General features: G+C 49.8%; 1 protein-coding gene across 1 annotated transcript in view; it reads left to right on the top strand.

Annotated features, from left to right (window-relative positions):
- The window catches only part of FAM204A (family with sequence similarity 204 member A), a 450,793-nt gene that overhangs the window by 385,988 nt on the left and 49,551 nt on the right, over positions 1 to 15,254 (top strand). The window lies entirely within an intron of this gene.

Genomic DNA, 15,254 nt, shown 5'->3' with positions numbered 1-15,254 from the left:
TGTGTTTTTTGCTTTGGCTATTCCCCCTGCCTCCATTACCTGGTCTGAGAGCTACATTGTTTTCCATATCGTCCTCCGTACTCATCCTTTGTTCCTTCCTAAGGTCCTGACAGATTTTTTTGTCAGTGAGGAGATTATTATCCCCTCATAGTTGTCAAGCTGCCTCCTCACGTACTGCGGAAGCAGCATGGTCCTGAATCCCTCCAAACGCCTGTGCAGTACAGAGGGAGTGCACAGAATCTCCACCCGAGGGCTAGTTAGGGAGGGGAGAAATATGACTGTTGGGGTCTTTGGACGAAGCATATACATAGATGCAAACCTTACAAATCACATTAATTTGATAGAGACTTCTAGCCACTGATTCCTTACCATAGAATTTACCCAGGCATCAGACTGGAACCGGAAGATTTTTCTCGATCAGTGCCCCTGTGCGCCTTTAGGTGGATTCTATCGGCTCTGCGTCCGTCGTCTGTGTCTTCCGCGTCAGATGTGACTTTTCTATATCTATATATGCACCATCCAGGTGCGCTGATGTCCGTTCTTTTCTTTCCATGCCAGCCAGCGCTGATCCGGAGAATTCTTACCCCTCTGTCACTTTTTGACAGGACTTTTTTCAATGTTTTGTCGAGTTCTTTTGAGGTTTACCTCCTGGTGTGTCGAGGATGTCTTAGCACAATCTGGTTTTAAACCCCTGCGGCGCCCGTCATGGGCCGATGTTTTCCTGTGAACTGGAGTGCGACCACAACACCAAGGGCATGCTCTGATTGACGGGCCATGGCTCCGAAGGCTGTGAGGGAGCGATCCCCGATGGGAAGGTCCCGGTATCGTTCACGGTGCCCGAAGTCCTCTTCCTCCTGCTCGACTTCATCAGGCCATCCAGGTAGGAGGCATAAGAAAAAGAGGAAGAAGTCAAAGCGTTCTTTGACTTCTTGTCTGTCAGCTAACGAAACGAGGGAACCACAAATTTCTAGGCCTCATTCTTTTGAACCTGCACCTGGGTCTACTCTGTGCCTTCTGAAATTTCCCATGGCTGGAGCAACCCCCGCCCAGCTTAGAGAGTTCTATGAAGCTATGCACCTCATTTTTGGGCGGTCTGACCCCAGCGATGTGCCTTTGAACCTGCGGGGTCAGAAGGCACCCCCTCTGGTTCGGCACCAGTGGCCCTGGCTCTGGTGGGGCCCCACATTGCAGTTCCTGGATTTGGACCGGCGTCGGTCGAGCCATCAAGACCTTCCGCCGGCTCTGGTCTAGATGCCGATGCTCCCGGCGCCAGTCCTCGTGCCGCGGTCCCCATCATCATCCCGGAATTCCAACATGGAACCACAGGGGTGTCGCCTGACTCCGGCGCTACCTGGAGCTTTGCCTCCAAGATCAGAGCCTGAACCATATTTTCATTGGCTATGCCTCGGGGAAGAATGGCAGGGGTCTCTCGACCCTTTAGAATACCAGTCCTATGATGAACAGAGTGTGGACTGGTGTGAGGTCCTGGGTAAAGCCAGTGTCCTGGCCACTTCTCCAAATCTTGGCCTGCTTTCTCCCCCTACCGTGGCTATGGAGGAGGGAGCATCATACGCAGTGGTGGTGTGTAGCGCAGCTGAGGTCCTTGACCTTCAGTTGTCCATGGTGGCAGTCAAGACTAATCTCTTGATGGAGGTGTTGCAACCCGGAGCCTCCACATCGGAACCCTTGCTCCTATTCAATGATGTCCCCTCTGATGTCCGTTTGGATACTTGGTCCAAACCCTACACAAGGGTTTCTGTGAACAGGGCGATTGTCCGCCACCATTGCCTTGCACCTGGGGCCCCAAACTTCTTCACCCAAAACCCTACCCCTGAGAGCTTGGTGGTCCAAGCCTCCACCTCCCAAAGCATTTTTCCTACCGCTCCCTTGAATAGGGTATCTAGGCAGCTGAACTCATTTGGGAAGATGTTTTCTTCCACCAGCCTGGCATTTCGATCATAAACACCCAATACCCTGGCTGTACTCTCCCAAGCTATTGCTGACAGAAGAGACACGGCAAAGTTCACAATTAACTGCGGTCTTGACACGACTGACTTGCTTGGCAGAGCAGTTTCAATCATGGTGGCCCTTAGGTGCCACGACTGGCTTCTCAGGGAATGTGCAGGCTTTCCTCATGGACATGCCCTTTGATGGCACCCGTCTCTTGGGAGACAAGTTAGATTTGGAGCTTGTGCGCTTTAAGGATTCTTGTGCCAGATCCTTAGGCCTCTCTGTGGCCCCACGTCCACCCCAATCTGCCTTTTGCTCCTTTTGTGGCTTCAGAAGGGGCTTCCAGCCTTGCCAATTAAGCCCAGCCACTGTGTTGCGCAGGCTTCCCATCATCGGCCTGGTCGAGGGCACGGTACCCACAGACCACATGGGTCAGGTGGCCAGCGGTCCGGTCAGTCCGGCCCTCCGCCACTGCAGCAGTCTCTTAACGCTCCTAGTCTGCACCTTTAACACCATGGGCATCCAGTTGGCGGCAGGATTCACCATCACCTGCCCCACTGGTAGTCCATTACATTGGACAGGTAGGTTTTGCAGATTGTCCAGAGGATCTACTCCCCCCCCCCCTTCGAGACTACCCCTCCTCCCATGCCACCATCTCAATATCCGCTGACTGAGGATTATAATTTTCCCTTTTATGCGAGGAAGTCACGGCTCTCCTGCCCAAGGGGGCCATAGAAAGGGTTACAGTGCCAGAAGTAGACTGTGGTTTTTATTCCTGCTTCTTTTGGTTCCTTCGTCCTATCCTCGATCTCCAAACCTTCAATATTTTCCTCAAGAAGGAGAAATTCCAAATGCTCACGTTGGCTCAGTTCTTGTCTGCCCTGCACACTAGATGATAGCGATGGACTAACAGAACACCTATTTTCATATACCCCTCCTGCCTGCCATTGGCGCTATCTACAGTTTACGGTAGGCCACAAGCATTTTCAGTTCACCGTTCTCCCTTTTGGCCTTACCAGCGCACACTCCAGGGTTGGCAGTGGTTGCAGCTCATCTGCGGACATCAGGTGTGCCAGTCTTCCCCTATTTCGACGACTGGCTGTTGAAAGCGGGTTCCTCCCAGGCTGTTGTCTCCCATCTCCAGACTACAGCGAACCTCCTGCACTCCCTGGGGTTCACCATCAATGTGCCAAAGTCACACCTGACTCCCTCTCGGACGCTCCCTTTCATCTGAGCTGTTCTGGACGTAGTGCAGTTCTGGGCTTATCCTCCCAAGCGACAATTCCAGGATATTCAGGTTATGATACCGATATTTCAGCTTCTGTCCTGGGTTTCGGTGAGACTGACTCTGAGACTGCTGTGTCTCATGGCCTCCTGCATCCTGCTGGTGACTCATGCCAGATGGCACATGCGGGCTCTGCAGTGGGACCTAAAGCTCCAGTGGGTACAGCATCAGGGGAATCCCTCCGACCTGGTCCAGATCTTGGAGGGCACTTTGAACAATCTGTGGTGGTGGCTCACAAACCACGATTGGGTCAGAGGCAGACCCCTCTCCCTTCCCCAACCAGATGTCACAGTAGTTTCAACAAGGGTAGAAGGTCCAGGGATTCCAGGCCTATATATTTCTCCGTGATTATTGAGGGAGCGAGGGAACCATACTTAAATCTCTGGACCCTAAGAGCTTCAAAGTTTCAAGTTAAGGTTAGGAATGAGTATACATTGCTTTTCTGTGAGTAGATGAATTAATCATGTGTAAGGCTAAAATCTTTATGTCTTCGTTACAATCACCATTCAGATACTAAAAATTCATTCCATTTTCGTTGAAGTTATCCAGGAAATTGCTTTATTAATTCAACAAGGAGCAAACAACAGCCGACACGTGTTTCGCCCCTTATGGCGCGTAGCGCCAGGGCTTTCTCAAGGCTGTAAACAAAGACAAAGTACATTTGTCAAAAATAATCTGTATTAAAAATCAGTTGACCCCAATAGAACGAAAGTGAAAAGGGTGCAAAAAGATCAGTGAGTCAGAAAAAATATGTTGTAGAATATTTTCTTATTTTAAAATTCCGAAGAAAGGGTTCTAATAGTTGAGGGTTTACTTTAATAATATGAGACTAATCATTGTGTACATTTGCATTAAAGAGTTAAAAGAAGGAAGTGAGAGTGACATTAAAGGGGATACTGTTCCACAGGCTTATTCAAAAGATGTATTTTTAATCCTAGGGATAGTAATTTACTGATAAAATATTGCTGTACATTGCAGATAGTGCATGCGATCCAGTGAGTTCTCATGTGTAGGAATCCCTATATAATTTAGATTTGTTATAGGGATGAAGTATTAGGTGAGAAACAAGAAAACACCCAAGATACCAGTGTAAGGCAAAAGTTAAACTCTGAAAGAACATCGTTATTATTAATACCTAAATAAATTTGATTACATCATTCTTTAACTTTTTCAAGTTTTGTCAATACTCAGTACCAACAAAGATTATGTTATTATTATTATTATTATTATTCCGAGTTTTGTATAGCGCCTGGTTACCAATAGGCATCCCCGCGCTTATCAGAACATAACACAGCTACAAGAATGCAAGGATTAAACAGAGAACAAAAAAGTTTTTAAAAGTTTACGAAACCTGAAGAGACTGGCTTCGGAGCGCAGTTGTAGGGGCAGTGAGTTCCACAAGGAGGCCACATTTATTGAAAACCTTCTGCCCCCAGATCTTGCCTTTTTCACCCTGCCAACCTGAAGGAGATGTTGGTGGTCAGAGCGGAGGGAACGAGAGGCCTTATAGGGCTGGACCATCTCCTCAAGAATAGGTGGACCCACCCCGTGCAGGACTTTGTGGGCGATGCAGAGTGACTTGAATTTCACCCGGTCCTTCACAGGGAGCCAGTGCAGTGCCCTCAACGCCGGGCGGGCAGATTGCCGCCTAGGGAGACCCGTCAAAAGCCTGGCAGCCGCGTTCTGCACTTGCTGCAGTCTGTTCAGGGTAGATTCGGGTGCGCCCAGGAAAAGCGCATTGCTGAAATCCAGCCGCGAGATGATAAGTCCCTGGATGAGAAGCCTTCGAGTGGCCACTGGGAGCAGGGGCAGAATCTTCTGGGCTGAACGGAGCAGGCCAAAGCACACGCCAGCAGTCTTTTTGGCATGGGTTTTAAATGATAGGTCCTGCTCCAGACATACCCCCAAGCTCTTGATCTCCTGCTTGGGGGGGGCATCGGTCCCAAACAGTCTGGCCAGCTGCTGGGGGGCAAAGATGGAGAGGAGTTCCCCAGCAGCATCAGTTCCGCTTTGGAGCCATTTAACTTTAGGGCTGAGCTGCACATCCACGTGTAGATCTTTTCAAGACACGTGTGCAGCCGGTCGGGATGGTACGCCGACTGGGAGAGGCCTACCACCAGCTGGGTATCATCAGCGTAACTGATGATTTTGATACCCAGCGGCTGTACCACATTCTCCAGGGGGGCCATGTAAACGTTGAATAGGGTAGGGCTCAATGAAGAGCCCTGTGGCACACCACACTGGAGAGGGGTAGAAGATGATTTTTCCTGGCCTTCCCACACCTCAAATGTACGACCTTCCAGGAAGGAGGCGAACCATTTGAGGGCCAAACCCGTGACCCCCACCCCTGACAGCCGTTGGAGAAGCACCTGATGGTCCACGGTGTCAAAAGCAGCGCTGAGGTCCAGGAGGATCACTGCCACTGATCCCCCCGAATCCAGCATGCTCCTCGCATTCTCCACGACCGCCAGCAGGGCGGTGTCGGTCCCCTGACCGGGCCGAAAACCCGTTTGGGAGTCGCCCAGGAGGGAATTGGCTTCCAAGAAGTTGGAAAGGCGGCTATTCACCAGCTTCTCAGCCACCTTACTGATACCCGGCAGCAAAGAGATAGGCCGAAAGTTGGCGAGATCGGCGGGATCGAGGTTAGGCTTTTTCAAAAGAGCCTTAACCACCGCCCCTTTCCAACTGGGGGGGACCACCCCATGGGCGAGAGACAGGTTTATCAAGTCCGTAGCAGGGCCAACGATAGTAGATGACACCTGTTTAAGATATTTAATAGGTGCATGGTCTTTCGGGGAGCCGCTCTTCATAGATCTCAGCACCGACAGGACTTCCTCCTTAGTAACTGGACCAAGGGAAGCCAACTCCGCCAGTGGTGACTCAGGTTGGGAGCTGGGATTGTCCTCCAAAGAGGAGATCTCACCTAGCCGGGGAAGGGAAGCCAGTATGTTGTCGATTTTACTTTTAAAATACGAGGCCAGTTCTGTGCATTTTTTGCGAGGGTCCTCGTGGAAAACCTGAGGGTCGGGGGCATTGAGTAGCTCCTTAATGACCCTAAATGACTCTTTGGAAGAGTTGGCCGCAGAGCCAATGCGCTCTTCGAAGAATCCTGATTTTGCCACCCGAATAGCAGATTTGTACCTGCTCAGGGCCGCACGATATTCTTTACGATTCGCCTCACTCCAGTCTCTCCTCCAGGACCGCTCTAGCCTCTTACATCCTTTCCTCAGAGTTCTTAATTCTGATGAATACCAAGGTGCCGAGCCCACTCTCTTCCCCCTCGTAAGTTGTTTCTTTTTGGGTAGGAGAGTGTCTAGAGAATCCACGAGCCAGGTGTGGAAGTTCGCGTCAGCGACTATCGGGTTGGCTCCCTGAGAGGGCTGCGTGGCCTCCAAGTGTGCTGCCCAGGTGTCAACTGGGAGCCACGACCAGGCTCTCTCCAGGGTGTGAACCCGTGGGACCACCGCAGCTCGGCTGTTGAATTGCCATAACGCGGACACCAAATAATGGTCTGTCCAAGGTAGGGCAAGAGCCGGAGATGGAGTAAGATGGTCCCGGTTAGAAAATAAGGGATCAAGCAGGTGGCCCTTCTCGTGGGTCGCGCCCGAATTGGCCAAATTGAGTCCAAAAGATCTGAGATCGTCGAGCAGATCGACTCCTGTGGCATTGGCTGGGTCCTCAAGATGGATATTAAAATCGCCGAGAACAACAAAGTTCAATTATGTAAAAATAATGTGTGATTATTATCAGTTCACGATTATACAACTCTCATTCATAGTACATTTTCACCTTTCTTTACATCAAATATCATATTGTTAATGTTCATTGCTATTTATTATTGCTGTTTTTAAAAAAATGGCGGAACATTGTTTGAAAAGGGTATAATAGTGTCTTTGTCTGATTATTTAGTTGTATTAGAACAGGAGGAATGGTCTCTGGTTTAGATGGTTTTGTAGTGGGCACCTTTGATGAAAGTGTTGGTCTCCTGTGAAATATATTAATAGAGCAGCGGTAGGACGTAAATTCCTAATAGTAATAATTCTTTGACAAAATTTTTTTTAACCTATGGCGCCAATGTATAATAGAACGCATTAATCTAAACTCGCAGCAGTTAAACTTCACATTCAATTTAAGCGAGACTCCATTGTCACAGTACCAAACTAAAATAAAGGTTAGCTTCGCTTTTACTATAAAAAAGAGACCGCACTGAGAGGAGGGGGAAGCCTCATTATGTACGAGCAGAATTATTTTTAACCCGCAACAAGATAGCTCCACATACAGTCTGAGCGCGACACCACTGTCCCGATATCGAGGTCGGGTGGAAAACAGGGTGAAAGATTGGCTCCGCTCTTATTTTAAGGAAAAAGACCGAATCAGAAAAAAGGGTGGAGGCCTCATTATTTACGGGCGAAATAATAGCCGGGTGCACGCAAGTCTTGCTTACATTAGAGGTAAATCTATCAGAAGTAGCGAGGTGCTACGAGTAATCCGGTGTACAGCGCTGGTCCCATGTTTTGCTCTGAGACCGCCGCCTTGTTAAATAGCCCGAATTGGCGTAGTGAACCGGAAGTAAACGTTCCTCGTATTAGTTGGAACTCCAACTATTAAGTCGAAAATGGTGATTAAAGGTAGGATATCTGCACTTGTGAAATAAAAGCCTGTATCGTTAATTTGTGGAATTATAACGTGCAGTCCATATCTATTAAAGTTTATGCAAGAAGTTATTCCCGATAGACGCCGAGTATTATGAGTAACAATCATCAACAAAAGACTAAAGGCGATCAGCCACAGATCTTGGCGGCCATCTTAGAAGGGTGATATTTTTCGGGAGCTATCATTGTATGCCATAGTACATGTTGCACGGCATTGGTATTTGAAAGAAAAAGATAAGTCCAATCTTAGAGATCAGAGAAACAGACTCTATTTTATCAATTACTAGCAGCCCGTCCCGACGTTGTCCGGGTATGAAATAGAATGTGTGCAATGTGTGTAATAGGCAAGGGACATTTATTTTAGAATCTCGCGGTAGCCAACATTTTTAGCATGAAGTGTCACAATGGTTAGGCATGTGTGTGCAGATACTGTGTGTACCTCGTAGTAAGAAGTATTAGCAGATGTCTCTAGTGTGTATGTACTCCACTTCCGTAGGTAAGCGTGTGTGAAAGTGCATTCAGTGTCAATTTCGTGTCCCCGCAGGCACGCTGAATCGCGTCATCCACCGCTTGAGGCCCGGCTCCAGTTTTGTTTGATGTTGTGCTTGTGGTGTAAAGTCGTTGATGCAGAGAGTTGAGTGGATGAAAGCGCACGCTGGAAACTCTGCGCGTGTGGGAAAGTGCAGTAAGTTCAACGGTTAGTGTCCCATGTAGTGTTAAGTCGTTGATGCAGAGAGTTGAGTGGATGAAAGTGCGCGCTGGAAACTCTGCGCGTGTGGGAAAGTGCAGTCAGTTCAACGGTTAGTGTCCTAGCAGGCGCCCTTACTCGCGTCATCCGCCGCCTGAGCCCGGCTCCAGCCCTGGTTGATGTTGTGCGTCTGGTGTCAATTTGTTTATGCAGAGAGTTGAGTGTGTGACAGCGCGCAGGAGACGCTGCAGTTAGTGTCCCCGCAGGCGCGGTCCTTTATGCAGAGAGTTGACAGGCTGACAGCGCGCAGGATACTGTGCAGTTATTGTCCCCGCAGGCACTATCAGTCGCGTCTGCCCCCGCCTAAGCCCCGGCAATTGCTGCGCCTATTGGCCACGCCCCTTGCTCCCGCGCAATTGCCGCACCCATTGGCCTTGGCCACGCCCCGTGCCCAACGCACCCGTTTGTTTTCCACACGCCCTCAAGGGACGTTTTTTTTGGGGGGGGATGTGCCATGCGATTGTTGCCGTTTGATGCGCCTTGGTGCCGCGCAATTGCAATTGCCGCGCCCATTGGCCTTGTTCACGCCCCCAGCACAACGCACACGTTTAAGGAACGCTTTTTTTGTCGTCATGCCGCGCCCCGCCCACGCCCTCAAGGGACTACTTTGCCGGTAAGGTTCTTTTACGTTTCTAATGTATATGGTGGACAGCTGCATAGCCTATGTCCATCTGCTGCAACTGTCCTATCCAATGCTGTATTGGGTGTTGTGATTGGTGTTGTGGTTCCTGAGATTACCCGCCTCAAAGGTTTGGGCTCTCTCTTTATTATATTAGTATAAATTGTGAAAACTCGAGTATCCGAAATGTTTATAATTTAAATTTAAATCTGGTAACATTCTTAAACTGGATAATTAGATTGACAACAACATATTTTATTTTTTATTTAGTTGATATCGGTGGCGACATTATGTTTCATGTTTGACGAGTAAATTGGAGTTAGTGACAGATGCATAATTTCTGGGATGTGGCGGCCACTTTGGAGAGGTGAAGATCTGATGACTCTGGTCTCCAGCGCAATCGGACTCCACATCAACCTGTTGGAGCTCCAAACGATCCAACTGGCATTGAAAGCCTTTCTTCCTTCCATCAGTGGAAGATTGGTGCAAGTGTTCACGGACAACACCACAGCCATGTGGTACTGCAACAAACAGGGCGGGGTGAGGTCGTGGACCCTTTGTCAAGAGGCCCTGCGCCTCTGGACCTGGCTAATGCCAGGGTGCTTCTCTTGTGGTTCAACATCTAGCCGGTTCTCTGAAAGCCAGAGTAGATGAACTCAGCTGAAGATGCCAAGCGGATCACGAATGGCTCCTCCATCCGGAATTGGTGCAAGGTCTCTTTCAGCAGTGGAGGAGAGCCTTGGTTAGATCTGTTCGCCAACACAGAGAACATGCAATATTGTCATTATTGCATTCTGGAGTGTCCAAGGTGGCACTTGCTGGAGATGCTTTTCGCCTCGAGTGGAGCTCAGGCTTCCTGTACGCCTCACCACCCATACCACTCCTTCCCACCCATACCTCTCCTTCCCAGAGTTCTCAAGAAGATCAAGAACGACCAGGCACAAGTCATTCTTGTGGCTCCAGACGGTGCACGGAGAGTCTGGTATCCTGAGCTTGGCCATCGATCCTCCGATCAGGCTGCCCCTTCGGAAGATCTTCTGTTGAAGCAGCAGGGAAGGGTTCTCCATCCGAACATGTCCACTCTCCGCCTTCTTGCGTGGAGATTGAGCGGCGACAGTTGACAGCTTTTGACCTACCGCCTGAAGTCTGTAACATTATCTTGGCAGCCTGATTTCTCTCTACCAAGAATGTGTTCGCCTGTAGGTGGAAGAAATTTATGGCATGGTGTGCAGAAAAGTCTGTTGATCCCCTTTCTGCCCCTCTTTCTGAGGTTCTGCGTTTTGCTTTGTCTCTTGCCTAACAGGGATCTGCTCTGGACACTATTAAGTGCCAACTATCTGCCATTTCTGCCTTCTTACAGTTGCCCGACCCACCCTTCTTTGTTCAAGTCTCCTATTGACATATGTTCCCTAAGGGTCTTACTCATATCTTCCCTCCTTTGCCATTCATTATGCCTCAGTGGGCCCTTAATTTGTTTACGGCTTTTTTTGATGCATGCTCCTTTCGAGCCTCTACACAATTGTCCCCTCCGGCTTTTCACATTGAAAACAGCCTTACTTGTGGCAATTACATCTGCCCACAGAGTACGTGAGTGGCAGGCCTTAGCTACTAAGCCACCTTACCACCCAGTCTATCCTGACAAAGTGGTGCTTTGCACTCAGGCCTCCTTTAAGCCGCAAGTTGTAACTCCTAGCTACTTTTCATGCAAGCCAATCCATCACCTTGCCTACTTTTTCCGCACCTCCCCATCCCTCTAAAGAAGAGGAGCAACTCTCCCGTGTGGACCCAAAAAGAGTGTTGTCATTTTACCTTGACCATACGTAAGAGTTCCGGATAGAAGACCATCTGTGAGAAGTTGGCCTGATAGGTAGTGTTTCCAATTCTGGAACCACTGGTTATCAGTCCAAACAAACCCCAAAGATGTCAGGTTGTAAGTCAACCTTGTAGACAAGCTATCCTAGTGGTAGCATGGACTAAGCAGCCTTAAAGGCTTAACTTAAGAGGTCGTGTTAAGCGAGCTTGTTTTACCACATACAATCCTGTAATCAAATGAAAGGACACCACACAAGTATATATTATAAAAATATATGTATTTATTTCTAAATTACTCCCCAGTACTCTTTATGAGGAAAGGGGCACAAGCGTTAAATCAAAAGCACTGTTACACATATAAAGTTGCACGTTTATGGATGAGGGCGGGTGGCCACTCAGACCATATATAAAAAAAGTGGTATAAGTAACACTTTACGAACAATGGTTAGGCCTAGGGCCTAGAGATTCGCTGGGAGCAGTCAGGACAAGCAATGAAGAAGTCGGGAGTAGCCCACAGGAGACGGGTGCAGCACGGAAAGTGCGGCGCGCACCAATGCACTATCAATGGTGCGTAAAAGTCAATTAAAGTGAATAAAAAGATACTTCCGCTGAACCTAGGAACACAAAACTTTAGACACAGACCCTAGAGGTGTGTACCAGTGTAAAGACACCGGCGTTGCAAAGTTACCTCACCCACAGGCCGTGGGTGCACAGGGTCGAAGTGGCGTCGGGTTCTGTCACGCAGGTTCTTGGTGCTTGGAGCTGTTGCAGCTGCAGGCGCTGTGAAGCAGAAGTGTCCGGTGCGATCCAAGGGTGGATCGATGTAGAAAAGTACCTGAAAGCAGAGGGGACAGAGTCTGGGTCACTCAGCAGTGACCAGGGTGGAACCAGGACGGAACCAGGCAATGTCGGGCGCAATCAGGCGGTTGTCGATAGGCTTCTCTCCGCTGTCACGTGGGCTCTGGGGCATCTGCGACGTCCAGGAGCAGGTCACGATCTGTCCCACGTAGGCTCTCGCCGTCAGCACCGTCGGCTTGAAGATTGTAGCAAACAGCACTTGGCAAAAGCAATCCACGCGGAACCGGGAGATTGCTTATCACTCGAACCAGGAGGGTCAGAGTGGGTGCTCCTTTTCACAGGAGCTGGTGCAGATCTGGAGCAACCAGAAAAGCAAGTCGGATTTCAAAGTTCGTCGGCACAGGGGCCACAAGCCAGCTGGCAAGTGACCGGGCCAACGCGTCGAGCGCACACAAGCAGAAGGGCCCCACGCAGCACTCAGCGAGTGTGGAGGGGTGAGCTTTGGTGCAAGTGGAGCTCGGGGCTGGGGCTTCTCAAACCCCGGTGTACAGCTTCGAGGGTCACTCGTGGGCCGCACGGTCAGCGTCTCGTGGCCTTTTCAAGATGGCGTGCCCCACGCTTCCGGTCGCCTCCACGGGTCCCAGCTCTGCAGGGACTGTGGATCGGGCAGGTAGAAGGCAGGCAAGCTTGATCTCATCGATCTCTGTCGCTCGAGTTCCGGCGGGAACTGCAACAAAGCAAGGGTCGAGGGCTGGATGGTGCCTGTTTGCACAGGGTGGTCACTCCTTGACCACAAGGGAGATTCTTCAGTCTTCTCACGTCGTGTAGAAAGTCGAAGGGTCCAGATTTCGTTTCTTATGTTTCTTCAGGATGATCTGAGGTCCGTTGGGACTGCTCCCCCTCTTATTCGAATCTAGGGGGTTGGACATCCTGCTAGGTCCCCTCCTATGGGTGGGACCCAGGAAGGGGGTGGTTACACCCCTCTCCTTTGATCCTGGCCGCGCTGGGACAGGGGCTGGGAGGCCCCAGAACCGGTTTGGCCGGATCCTGCAAGGGGCAGCCTTGTGCTCCCCAGGCAGTGTCTGGTTTCATTGAAACCTCCCTACTCCAATCCACTATCTCCTGTCTGGGGTGGTTTGACACCGCCCTGTGACAGGAAACTCTTTGTCCAGGCCTCCTCTGCCGGGTTTCGGTCAGCAGCAGGAGGTCAGACCCGTGTCTGTGGCAGGGGCATCCATTTTGTGGATCTGAGGCTCATTTTAAATCAACCGCGTTTCAGTAAAGTAGCATGTCTTCTCCCTCTAGAAGGGTGGAATGCTATCCCCGTCGCCAGAACTGGCGAGGGGATAGTATTCCAATTCGTATGACACCTTACACGACATGTTTTGATAAAGCCAAACCAAAGTTGCTATATAACCGCGAGGATTATAATGCGCTTAAGAGTATATGGTATGGCATTATCCCGGATCAGCTTAGGGAGTGGTTCCCGACAGCTGCAGACAGGCTCAGCTCATGCCAGAGCACCATCTCACATAAAACCACGCACTCTGCCTCCAGGATTGATGAGGCCTTCCATAGGAGTGGCTTACAGGCTATATATGTGTCCAGATATAGGTTTAGATATAGGTATACTATATCTAAGCAAGGGGTGATTACACCCACTTGCCCCAGCTGAGTGATCAGCCAGTTGTGTCAATTTAAGAACCAGCCAGGGGTGGCAAAAGCTATGCTTCAGCCCCTGGTAGGCCTTGGTGGCACCTATGCCCTGGGCACCTATAGTGCATGGTACAGGGGCTGACAAGGAGTCCATTTCCAATTGTGGTATGTACCTAGGGTACATGGAATCCATTTTACAGAGAGAGCAGATAGCCTGGGGCCCTGATTAGCAGGGAACCAGGCCAACTAAGTCGAAAACCAGCTAAACACAAGGCAAAAAATCTGGGGTAACCATAGTCAGGTAGCCACCTTCCTACATAACCCCCCCCCAAACGAAAGGAGATAAGGCTATCCTTGGCCAGGTAAGCCTATATTGCCTGAGTGGCCATATAAGGAAGTACCTGCACTGGCATGGGTACCCCCTGTCTCATGGTCCACTAAGCAGTCCCTCACCCTAGGGGTATTAGAGGGTCTCCACCATAGGGAATCACTACCTTGGGTGTGTTTATGCAAAGTTAAAGGCTGGTTTGGATATGGAGCATTGAAGTGAGGCCCCACTAATTTTGGGCTCAACTTCCTCCAATTATCTTCCACCATGTGTGCCTTTCTTTCTTCAACTGAGTTGCACTGAGCTCTCAGGGTCAACCTCTGGCTACCTAAAGCTGGAGGCTGGGTCCCTCTGTGTGGCTTGCTGGAGGGACAGTTCAGGTTTGGGCCCTTTGGGTCCCAGGTTTGGCTGTGCCCAACAGAATCCATCTGTGGGAGGTCCCTAACTGTTTTTAAGGGGGCTCCCTCAGGAGTTTTTAAAGTTTTCACCTTACTAGGGCTACTAGTTTGGGTGCCCCTAATCTGTTGATGGGGGTGCTTTATTTGACAGGGGGCCCTCTGGGTCGCACTGTCCTTCTTGTCCTCTGCAGCCCTGGGCTGACTAAGGCAAGGTAGAGAGGGGCAGGTTACCTGCTCCAGACTGGATCCCACCTGAGAAGGGTCCACTGCCATCAGGGGCTCTGTCAGGCCAGGCCTAACAACCTCTGGGGCAGTTCCTTCATCAGGGGTAAGATCAGTTCCCTGAGGAGGCTGATCCTGTCCTAATGTCTGGTGAGGGGAAGATTTATCTTCCTCCTCCATGCTCTCAGTTTGGGTGGAGTGATCCATCATTTCAGGCTTCACAACAACCGTATCTGTTTGAGTTTCTGCTGTTATCATAACAGCTTTGCTATTCTGGTTTGGAAAAGCTTCTGGTAAAGATGGGGCAGAGAGTTGCTCAGCCCTACCAACCTTTTCAGGAAGGACATCTTGAATTGGGGCTATAGCCAGTACAGCCCCACTAATCTTTCCATTGGAATTTACCATTCGAGAATGGATTTCCTGTTCAACCTCAGCCCAGGCTGAGATTTCCAAATCATTACCCAGTAGACAGTCTACAGGCAAGTTTGGTGACACTGCCACTCTCTTTGGGCCAATGACACCTCCCCAGCTGAGACTTACTACTGCCATGGGATGATTGGTTTGGATGCCATCAATGTTTGTTACCTGGTATATGGCACCTGGTAAAAGTTGCTTAGAGGGGACTATACAGTCAGCCACCATGGTGATGCTAGCCCCTGTGTCTCTAAAAGCTTCAACTTTCAAACCATTGATGATGGGTTCCTGTCTATATTTGCTCAAGGTATTTGGGCAAACAGAGAAGTTGGCAAACCCCATGCCAGTCTCATAGACAAGATCATTTGGGGA

The sequence above is a fragment of the Lissotriton vulgaris genome, chromosome 5 (genome assembly GCF_964263255.1).
Source record: "Lissotriton vulgaris chromosome 5, aLisVul1.2, whole genome shotgun sequence".
Lineage (NCBI taxonomy): Eukaryota > Metazoa > Chordata > Amphibia > Caudata > Salamandridae > Lissotriton > Lissotriton vulgaris.
Note: the sequence above shows the minus strand (reverse complement) of the source record. Positions and strands in the feature narration are given on the sequence as shown.